The sequence below is a fragment of the Macaca thibetana genome, chromosome 13 (assembly GCF_024542745.1).
Source record: "Macaca thibetana thibetana isolate TM-01 chromosome 13, ASM2454274v1, whole genome shotgun sequence".
NCBI classification, from domain to species: Eukaryota; Metazoa; Chordata; class Mammalia; order Primates; family Cercopithecidae; genus Macaca; species Macaca thibetana.
Window position 1 is genome coordinate 38,972,793 of NC_065590.1, and position 9,815 is coordinate 38,982,607.

The following is a 9,815-nucleotide window of genomic DNA, read 5'->3' on the forward strand; positions in this document are numbered from 1 at the left end:
GCAGAATGGAAAAGTTGCTTTTGTCCAGAGAGCTGAGTTTTGAACGCAGCCAAGGTATTATCATTCTGGGGCTTATTCTCAGAGGGTTATGGAAGAGCGGAGTTTGTGTTTCTTCCCCTGTTGAGCTTGGGGCCTTCTGGGTTACTTGGAGCCTGAACGCTTCTTGATTTATTTCTTGTTGGCAACATTATCATTGCTTTTTGATGTATGTAGGATATGGATCAGTGGGCTTTATGTTATTTGACTCTTAATGGAAATAAAGTTTGGGAAAAGAGGTAAGTCCTCCCCCAGTGCCCTGCAACAAGGTATATGGCCACCAGAGCCTCGATGTTCACTTTCCTTTAATAGTACTCAAGACACTTCAGCAGTATTTATCGGTACTGAGACCTGGACCCGCAATCTGAAACTATAGTTGAACATCTTCCTGGGCTTGGACTACATAGTTTCTGGAGAAAAAACTAATGTAGTCCATCAATATCTACTAAAACCAAGAATGAGGAGAGATAAATAATTATTCTCACCATTCCTTCTGTTTGGATATTTTTTTTTTTGAGGGAGGGCTAGGAAGAGGAACATTTTCATTGTCTTAATGCAAGATAGATTGTGTGAAGCGTATTTAGTTTCTTCTCCAGAAACTATGTAGAGTCACTATGCTGAAAGAGTCTAATTTGCTGTCTCTACTAGTTCAGAGTATTTGGGGACAGAAGTCTGTAAATCCTCTTGGAAATTTTCTAGAAAATAAATTTCTATGCCCTTCTTCAGTAACAATCACTTGTAATTCCCCCCATACTTATCATTTTGTCACATTATTTCTATTAGCTATCTGTTAAGAGAAATTATAAATATAATGAGACAAAATTCATTTTGAAAGTCAGTGATGGTAAAACTAAAGGGTAAAACCACATATAATTTGTATGTGTCTTTACAGATCATAGAGGCCTATCTATCAAATTGCAGGATTTATTTTGTTCCAGATTTATTCTTTTTATGGATCTTTTAAATTTCACTGAATTTTGTGATCTAGCCTTAAATCATGATTCCTAAAATACATCTTCAGGTAAATATCTTGGTAGAATATTTTTTAGTATGAATTGTAGAACATCAGAAAGAACATAGCTTTGACTTTTTCATTCTGTCGGTGACTGGTGACTTTGAATAGATCACAGAAACTAGATGTGCATCTCTCCATCTATAAAGTGGATACAACCATGCTAATTTTCCTCCATTGCCTATACAAACTCAAATGAAAAGAAGTCGTGTTTTCAGAAGAAAATGGTATTTAAAATGTTAGGTTGGTGGTAGTAAAATTAAGGTGACATTTTACATCAAAACTGGGCAAATTGAATGAAAGTTTCTCTTATACTTTGTTCTCTATTTTGTTTTGTCCTGAATAAGATTTCTGAGTTAATAGATGAAAGGGTCGTTTGGGGGAAGTTAGAGTTCTCAGACCTTGCATTTGTAAGGTTCTTTGGCTGAAACCTGACCCTAGAGTCTTACCAATTCTGCGTGGACAGCTAAGGTTTTGCTAGGTGGTTTGAGACCATGGACCAATCTTTGAAGGAGTCAGGTGGTGAAAAATTTCTAACAAAAGAAAAGGACTTTATCTTATATGAGAGAGTATCAGCCCTTCTGTAATTCATTTAGAGAAAGAAGCCCACACTATTAAGAACAGGTTCCTTGTTTTTGCTACTAATGGAAATTGTCCCTCTTGACTAGAGCAATGCAGAGAGCTGTCAGCTCCAGCTCCACATCACTGCGGGAGCTTAAAAAAAAAATCCCCATGACCAGGCCCCACTCCAGACCAAGAAATCGGGCTTCCTGGGGATGGCCCAGGCATCAGCATTCCTTAAAGCTCCTCAGCATATGTTATTGTGCTTCTGAGGTTGAGAACCACTGATCTAGAGACTGCAGTAGAGAATAACTTGGCAAAAGGCTTACACAACAGAAACATTTTTTAACATCCATTACTTTGTCCTTATTTGTGTTATCTTACTTTTCCAAAAGGGGACCTGTAATTTGAAGACAAACAAAAAATACAGTAGGAAAGAAGTGCTGAAAATCTTGTCAGCTAGCCATGGTCTTCTCTGGGACAATCCTAACTTTGCTGCACCACTGTGAAGGAAGGGATGCTTCCCTCTTTCCTCCCAGCCTATTTATTATGCTATTAAAGAAACATAAAAATGAACATAAGGTTCATCTGAACCATCTCAGATACTGCTGAATTTCTTATAGACACAAAATGATAAAAATAGTCTTCCCAACTTGAACATGAGCCTACTTGATGATTATAGGTCTTCAGAAATTGGTGTTTTCTCTATTCTGTCTGAAATGATAAAAAGAAAAGGACCCCCAGACCTCAAAACATTCAACAAAATTATTTGTATATACACACCAGTGAAAACACATTCAGAAGCTATCAGTTATAGAATCAATATGCTCAATTTCATTGTGTGCTACAAAAAAGATTGACCTGGGAGATAGAAATGGATTCTGGACTTGAGCTGGCCTTAGCTATAGAAATGGATTCTGGACTTGAGTTGGCCTTAGCTATAGAAATGGATTCTGGACTTGAGTTGGCCTTAGCTATAGAAATGGATTCTGGACTTGAGTTGGCCTTAGCTAGCTAGGACCTTAAAACTTTCCTAACATTCATTCAACTTTCATTTCCTCACTTAAGAGGGCATCTATGACTCTGGCAAGCCAGATACCTAATCTGTTACTTCTGCAATCCTTATCCACTTCTCAAATGAACCCTGCTGTAGAGACAAGTTTCAATTAGCTATAGACTTGCTTTAGAAATATTCCAACCACAGGTCATAATTTTTGCTGGGTGAGTAGAAAAGAATGTTGATGTCATTTACTATCAATTGCATTTGTCCCCTTTTATGAGGAAGGTAATGCAGACATTGGATTAAATTTCAAGGCTGTCTTAAAAAGACACATTACACAGAGAACTGGGAAATATTCTTTTCACTGATTGTATTACAGATAGTAATGTTTAACATGGCACATAAATCAGCAAAGTAAATGAGCAAGAGTCTGATATATTTTTAAAAGGAACTTTGTAATATACTTGTATGTTTGACGTATAGTTGGTGCTCAACAAATGTTTGTTAAATGGTGAATGAATTTGAAAGATTAAAAAGCAATTTCTTAGTCTCAAATGCTAACTTGAAGAGGTTCTAAAGATCAAAGTTTTCTGATCATAAAATATGTTTTTTGTTTAAATCAGCTTTTCTTAAATGGTTAAAATTTGAGTAGAGTAAAATTGGAAAAACTCATTATTGGACAGGAATGGCAATTTTGAATTAGATAGTGCTTGAGCTACTATACTTATGTAATGATTTTGAAAAGTTTAAAATAGTTACACAAGCTTTGAAATATCTTTAATCTGTTTTATTAAAATCATAATCTCAAATCCCAGCACTTTGGGAGGCCGAGACAGGTGGATCACAAGGTCAGGAGATCGAGACCATCCTGGCTAACATAGTGAAACCCTGTCTCTACTAAAAAATACAAAAAACTAGCGGGGTGAGGTGGCGGGCACCTGTAGTTCCAGCTACTCGGGAGGCTGAGGGAGGAGAATGGTGTAAACCTGGGAGGCGGAGCTTGCAGTGAGCTGAGATCCGGCCACTGCAGTCCAGCCTGGGCGACAGAACGAGACTTCGTCTCAAAAAAAAAAAAAAAAAAAAAAAAAAATCATAATCTCAATGAACAACTCAAAGTTAAATTTTTCTTACGGGGTGTATATCTAGTATTCTTATGGTTATATCAGTGATGATAAACTTTGTGGCTATGAAGCACAGTTTTGATTGAAGTGAAAGTCACATTAATATTCTGATATGACCACTTCTTTGAATTAATGCGTTCTAAAAGAAATTAATTTGGTCAAATGAGTATTTAGTTCCTCTAGATTAAGTAATTACAAATTGAGGAACCATTTGGGAATAGGAAGAATTAGGAAGCTTTTTGCTTTCCTAGCTCCTCTTATTTAAAATTAAAAGTAAAGAAGATAATTATATTTAAGTGCATTCTGCTTTCAGTAATGGTAGAGAAAGTAGCTCTGATTGACCCTTCTGCTGAGTACAATTTGAAAACAAGCCAACAAATGAAGCACATCTTTCTGCTTAAAGATCCCAGAGAGCTAACAAGATAGTGACGATCCCAAGGCCAGGATCTAGAGATGGGGCAAGGCTCGGAGAGATGATCCTGTAGCTGGGGCTTCTTTTCTTCTTTTCCTGGTAATAGAGTCTGAGAGGTCAAGTGGGTGTGTAACGGTTTTTTTGGGGGCGGACAGAGTCACTCTGTTGCCCAGGCTGGAGTGCAGTGGCGTGATCTCGGTTCACTGCAACCTCTGTGCCTCCAGAGTTCAGGAGATTCTCTTGTCTCAGCCTCCCTAGTAGCTGGGATTATGGGATTACAGGTGTGCACCACCATGCCTGGCTAAGTTTTCTATTTTTAGTAGAGATGGGGTTTTGCTATATTGGCCAGGCTGGTCTCGAACTCCTGATCTCAAATGATCTGCCTGCCTTGGCCTCCAAAGGGCTGAGATTACAGGCAGTGTGTAATGGTTTTGATGCCCTTTGAAGCTAAAGCAACAGGGATTGGTGTCCAGGGCCCACCAAAGTTGAGAAAGAGTTCTAGTAGTTCTTTTCCCCAGTTTGGGTTGGAACCACAAAGGGTTGCACTCTAGAAGCATGGAAAGGCAAATGAGAAGTTGATCCTTGCAGGTGATCCCCAGGCACCAGCTAAGGAAAATTAAATCTCTCCTAGAGAAACATAGTATCATCATTTAAGGCCTTAAGTTACTTCTACAAGGAATTTTGTAAATACAATATTCAGGGCATACTAAAAAAAAAAAAATCTAGATAGGAGGCATAAGTGAAAGCTGACAAAGATAGCACAATGAAAATAGATTCACAAAGGCTCCAGACGTTGACATGATCAGATATAGAATTTTAAATAAATGTACTTTGGTGAAGATGGCAAAGAATGAGATTGAGAATTTCTTCAGATGTGGAAACTATAAATAAAAAATCCAACAGAAAATCTGGTAGAGAAAATTTAATGACAGAAATAGGAAAATCTCAGTAGTCGGGTTTAAGAGCAGATTGACACAACTGATGAGGGAATTAGGAACAGGCTGATGGGTTAAAGAAAATATCCAGAAGGAAATACGGAGGTACAAAAAGGATGGAAAATGAGAATGGGGTGAAAACCATGAGGACGAAGTGAAAAGCTCTACCTTATGAGTAGTTATAGTTACATAAAAAGAGGAGAAAGGGGATGGGGTGGAAGCAAAATCTGAATAAATTAGAGATAAGAATTTCCCATAACTAACGAAATTCATCAAGCCACAAGAAGCCCTATAAATCCAAAACAAGATAAATATAAATAAAATCATTTAGGTATATCATGACAATATTACCAAAAACCAAAGTTTAAAAATAAAATGCCAGGTTAAAAAAAAGATTGCCTTTGAAGAAGCAACAATTTAATTCACAATTGACGGGAATGGTGGAAACCAGAAGACAATGGGATCATATTTTGAAGTGCTGAAAAAGAAAACTGCCAACCTTAAATTCTAAGCCTAATGAAAATATTTTCCTTTAACGAGGGTAAAGACCTTTCAAGCAAGCACTAACTTTAGAAAATTTGTCATTAGCAGACTCCCACAAATGAAAATTATAAAGGTTATTCTTTAGAAAGAAGGAAAATTATTCTAGATAGAAGATTTTCCTTCTGTCTAAAGAACACCCAAATGGCTATATTGCACAGCAAAAACTGAAAGCCTTTCCTCTAAGATCTGGAACAAGACAAGGATGCCCATTTTCACCACTGTTATTCAACATAGTACTGGAAGTCCTAGCTAGAGCAATCAGACAAGAGAAAAAAATAAAGGGAATCCAATCTTGAAAGGAAGAAGTGAAATTATTCCTGTTGGCAGACGATATGATCTTATATTTGAAAAAACTAAAAAAAATACATCCCAAAACTATTAGAACTAATAAATAAATTCAGTAAAGTTGCAGGATACAAAAATCAATGTACAAAAAACCAGTAGCATTTCTATATGCTGACAGCAAACAGTCTGAAAACAGAATCAAGAAAGTAATCCCATTTACAATAGCTACAAATAAAAATGAAATAACTAGGAATAAACTTAACCAAAGAAGTAAAAGATGTCTACAATGAAACCTATGAAACCCTGATGCAAGAAATTGAAGAGGACACAAAAAAAGGAAGTATATTCCATGTTCATGGATTGGAAGAAGCAGTATTTTAAAAATGTCCAAGCTACAAAGTAATCTACAGATTCAATGCGGTCCCTATCAAAATACCGATGACATTCTTCACAGAAATAGAAAAAAAAATCCTAAAATGTATATGAAACCACAAAAGACCCAGAATAGCCAAAGCTATCCTGAGAAAAAGAACAACACTGGAGGAATCACATTATCTGACTTCATATTATACTGATCTAGTGTAACCCAAAGGGCACAGTAGTGGCATAAACACAGACACAGCTCCAGAGATCTTTTCTTACCTCCCGGTCTGGGACCAGATCCGGGTCTCCAGGTGCAGTCCCGTCCCCGCCTTCGGGGGACGGGGCGGGGTGGGGGTGGGGAAGGCCGGGCGGAGGGCGCACCTGGTACCTGGAGATGCGGGTCCCGCCGGGGGCCTGGGTCGTTCTCACCGCAGATCCCTTTCCTCAGGGTCTGTCACCGCTGGAAGAGGCTGGTGGACGACGGTGGCTGTGGTGACACGTCGACCTTACGCTCTACACGGTGCGATTTAAAGTCATGTGGCACCTGCTTGGCAGGTACATGGCATCCTGCCTCCATTCCCTGCAGATGGGCGGCTACCTGTTCTCTGGCTCCAGGCCCCCCAGTTGTCTCCTCTCTTGATGAGATCTCTGGGCCAGAAGTGCCCCAACCTGAAGCTCCTCTGCCTGCACGCAGCCGACCTGATCACGGTGCCCATCACCAGCCTGCCCAGCGCCCTGAGAACCCTGGAGCTGCACAGCTGCGAGATCTCCATGGTCTAGCTCCTCAGGCAGCCGAATCCCACTGTGCTGCCCCTGCTCGAATGCATCATGCTGAACTGCGTCCCTGCCTTCAGCGACGAGCACCAGCAGAGCCTGTCAGGCTTCCAGGCCCTGCGCTCTCTGGTGGGGCTGCACCTACCGCGTAAGGGAGCAGTGGCTGGACGCCCCTGCAGGGGCTTGAGGTGCTGGGCTGTACCCTCTCTGCGACAGCACCCTGCTGGCCATCAGCTGCTACCCCTGAGACATGCGCAAGATCAGGCTGATCTTAAGGGGCCTCTCTGCCCCTGGCGTGGCTGTCCTGGAGGGAATGTCAGCTCTTGGAGAGTCTGTGCCGGCAGGGTCTCCTCATCACCCTGGAAATGCCCTTCTCCACGGAAATTCTCTCCTCCTGCCTCACCAAGTCCAAGTTCGGAGTCCTTGAGCTGCAGTGGCTGGGGTGGGAGAGTCAGGAGGCCAAGAGGACCCTGGGTAAGGGTCTGCTTCACTGTAGGGTCATCGTCAGGGCTTGTCCCAAAGAGTCCATAGACTGGTGGGTGTGACCGCCTCATCTATCCCTGGGACCCATCCCACCTTTTATTGTTGAGCCCCGGACCCTCTGAGCAGCACTTTGAAGAGGGCAGATAATCAGGCTTGAGGGAACTGAAAGCCCCAAGTAGAGAGAACGAGGCCTAGGGACCCCCAGACCATTGGAATCATTGTTTACCAGCTGTGTGGCACTGGTCATGAGTTAGCCTCTTGGAAGCCTAGTTCCTACAAGTGGAAACAAGTAAGACCACAGCTACCTCCTGCTACATTGCAAAGCCTTGCTCTAAAAGCTCCCAACCTCCAGAAGGCGCTCAATGAAGACTCATCTTCAGGGTTGTCCTCAGGAACAGGGCGATGCATAAGGGTCATCTGCAAGAGACAGGGCAACTGTGACTTGCAGTTTGATGATCAAAATGCTCATAAAGCTTCTCAATTGTATTTTCTGTATTTTCTATCCTGCATTTTCCATGTTTTTCAAGACATATATTATTTTGCTATTAAGGAAAAAAATCATAAAAAAACCAGACTCATACACCAATGGAACAGAATAGAGATCCCGGAAATAAATCCATACATCTACAGTGAACTCATTTTCAACAAAGGTGCCAAGAACATGTATTGGAGAAAGGACAGTTTCTTCGATAAATGGTGCTGGGAAAACTGTATATCCATATGCAGAAGAATGAAATCAGACCACTCTCTCTCACCATATATAAAAATCAAATAAAAATGTATTAAAGACTTAAATCTAAGACCTAAAATCATGAAACTACTAAAAGAAAACATGGAGAAAATTCTCCAGGACACTGGTCTGGGCAAATATTTCCACAAGCACAAGCAACCAGAGAAGAAATGGATAAGTGGGATCACATCAAGTTAAAAAGCTTCCACACAGCAAAGGAAACAATCAACAAAGCAAAGAGACAACTAAGAGAATGGGAGAAAATATTTGCAAAGCATCCACCTGACAAGGGATGAGTAACCAGAATACATAAGGAGCTCAACCCAATAAGAAAAAATCCGATAACCTGATTTAAAAATTGGCAAAAGATCTGAATAGATATTTCTCAAAAGCAGACATACAAATGGCAAACAGGCATGTGAAAAAGTGCTCAACAGCACTGATCATCAGAGAAATGCAAATCAAAACTACAAAGAGATATTTCACCCCAGTTAAAATGGTTTTTAATGAAAAGACGGAATAACAAATACTGCTGAGGATGTAGAGAAAAGGGAACCCTTGTACACTGTTGGTGGGAATGTAAATTGGTACAGCCACTATGGAGAACAGTATGGAGGTTCCTCAAAAAACTAAAAATAGAACTACCATATGATCCAGCACTCCCAATGTTAGGCATATACCCAAAAGAAAGGAAATCAGTATGTCAAAGAGATATCTACACTCCCATGTTGCAGCATTGTTCACAATAGCCAAGATTTGGAAGCAACCTAAGTGTCTATCAACAGATGAATGAATAAAGGAAATGCAATACTTGTACACAATGGAGTACTGTTCAGCCATAAAAAAGAATGAGACCCTGTCGTTTGTAACAACGTGGATGGAACTGGAGGAGATTAAGTGAAATAAGCCAGGCACAGAAGGACAACCTTTGCATGTTCTCACTCATTGGTGGGAGCTAAAAATTAAAACAATTGAATTCATGGAGATAGAGAGTGGAATGATTGTTAGCAGAGGCTGGGAGAAGTGTGGGGGTTGGGAAGAAGTGTAGGGGGGATAATGGGTACAAAAATATAGTTAGATAGAATGAATATGATCTAGTATTTGTTACCACAACAGAGTGACTACAGTCAACAATAATTTATTGTACATTTAAAAATAACTAAAAGAGTATAATTGGAATGTTTGTAACACAAAGAAATGATACATGCTTGAAGTGATGAATACCTCATTTATCATAATGTGATTATTACACATTGTATGTCTGTATCAAAATATCTCACATACCCCATAAATATACACACCTATTATGTACCCATGTAAATTAAAAATAAAGAATACCCAGATGAAGGTTTGGAGATAAAGAGAAGAATGAAGATCAAAAGAAGAAAAAGGAAAACATATGGGTAAATTTAAATAAATATTAATTGAATACAATAGTAATAATAATATCTTGTGGGGCTTTAATAAACAAATAAAAATATATAAAATATATAAAAAAGCCATGTACATTTTTAAGGGCAGATATATGGAGTTAAAGTATTCTAAAGTCTTATCTATCAG

General features: G+C 39.6%; 1 pseudogene; it reads left to right on the forward strand.

Moving 5' to 3' along the window:
• The first annotated feature begins 250 nt into the window (after positions 1-250).
• On the forward strand, positions 251-7,587 carry LOC126934404 (F-box/LRR-repeat protein 12-like; annotated as a pseudogene).
• Positions 7,588-9,815: the final 2,228 nt, after the last annotated feature.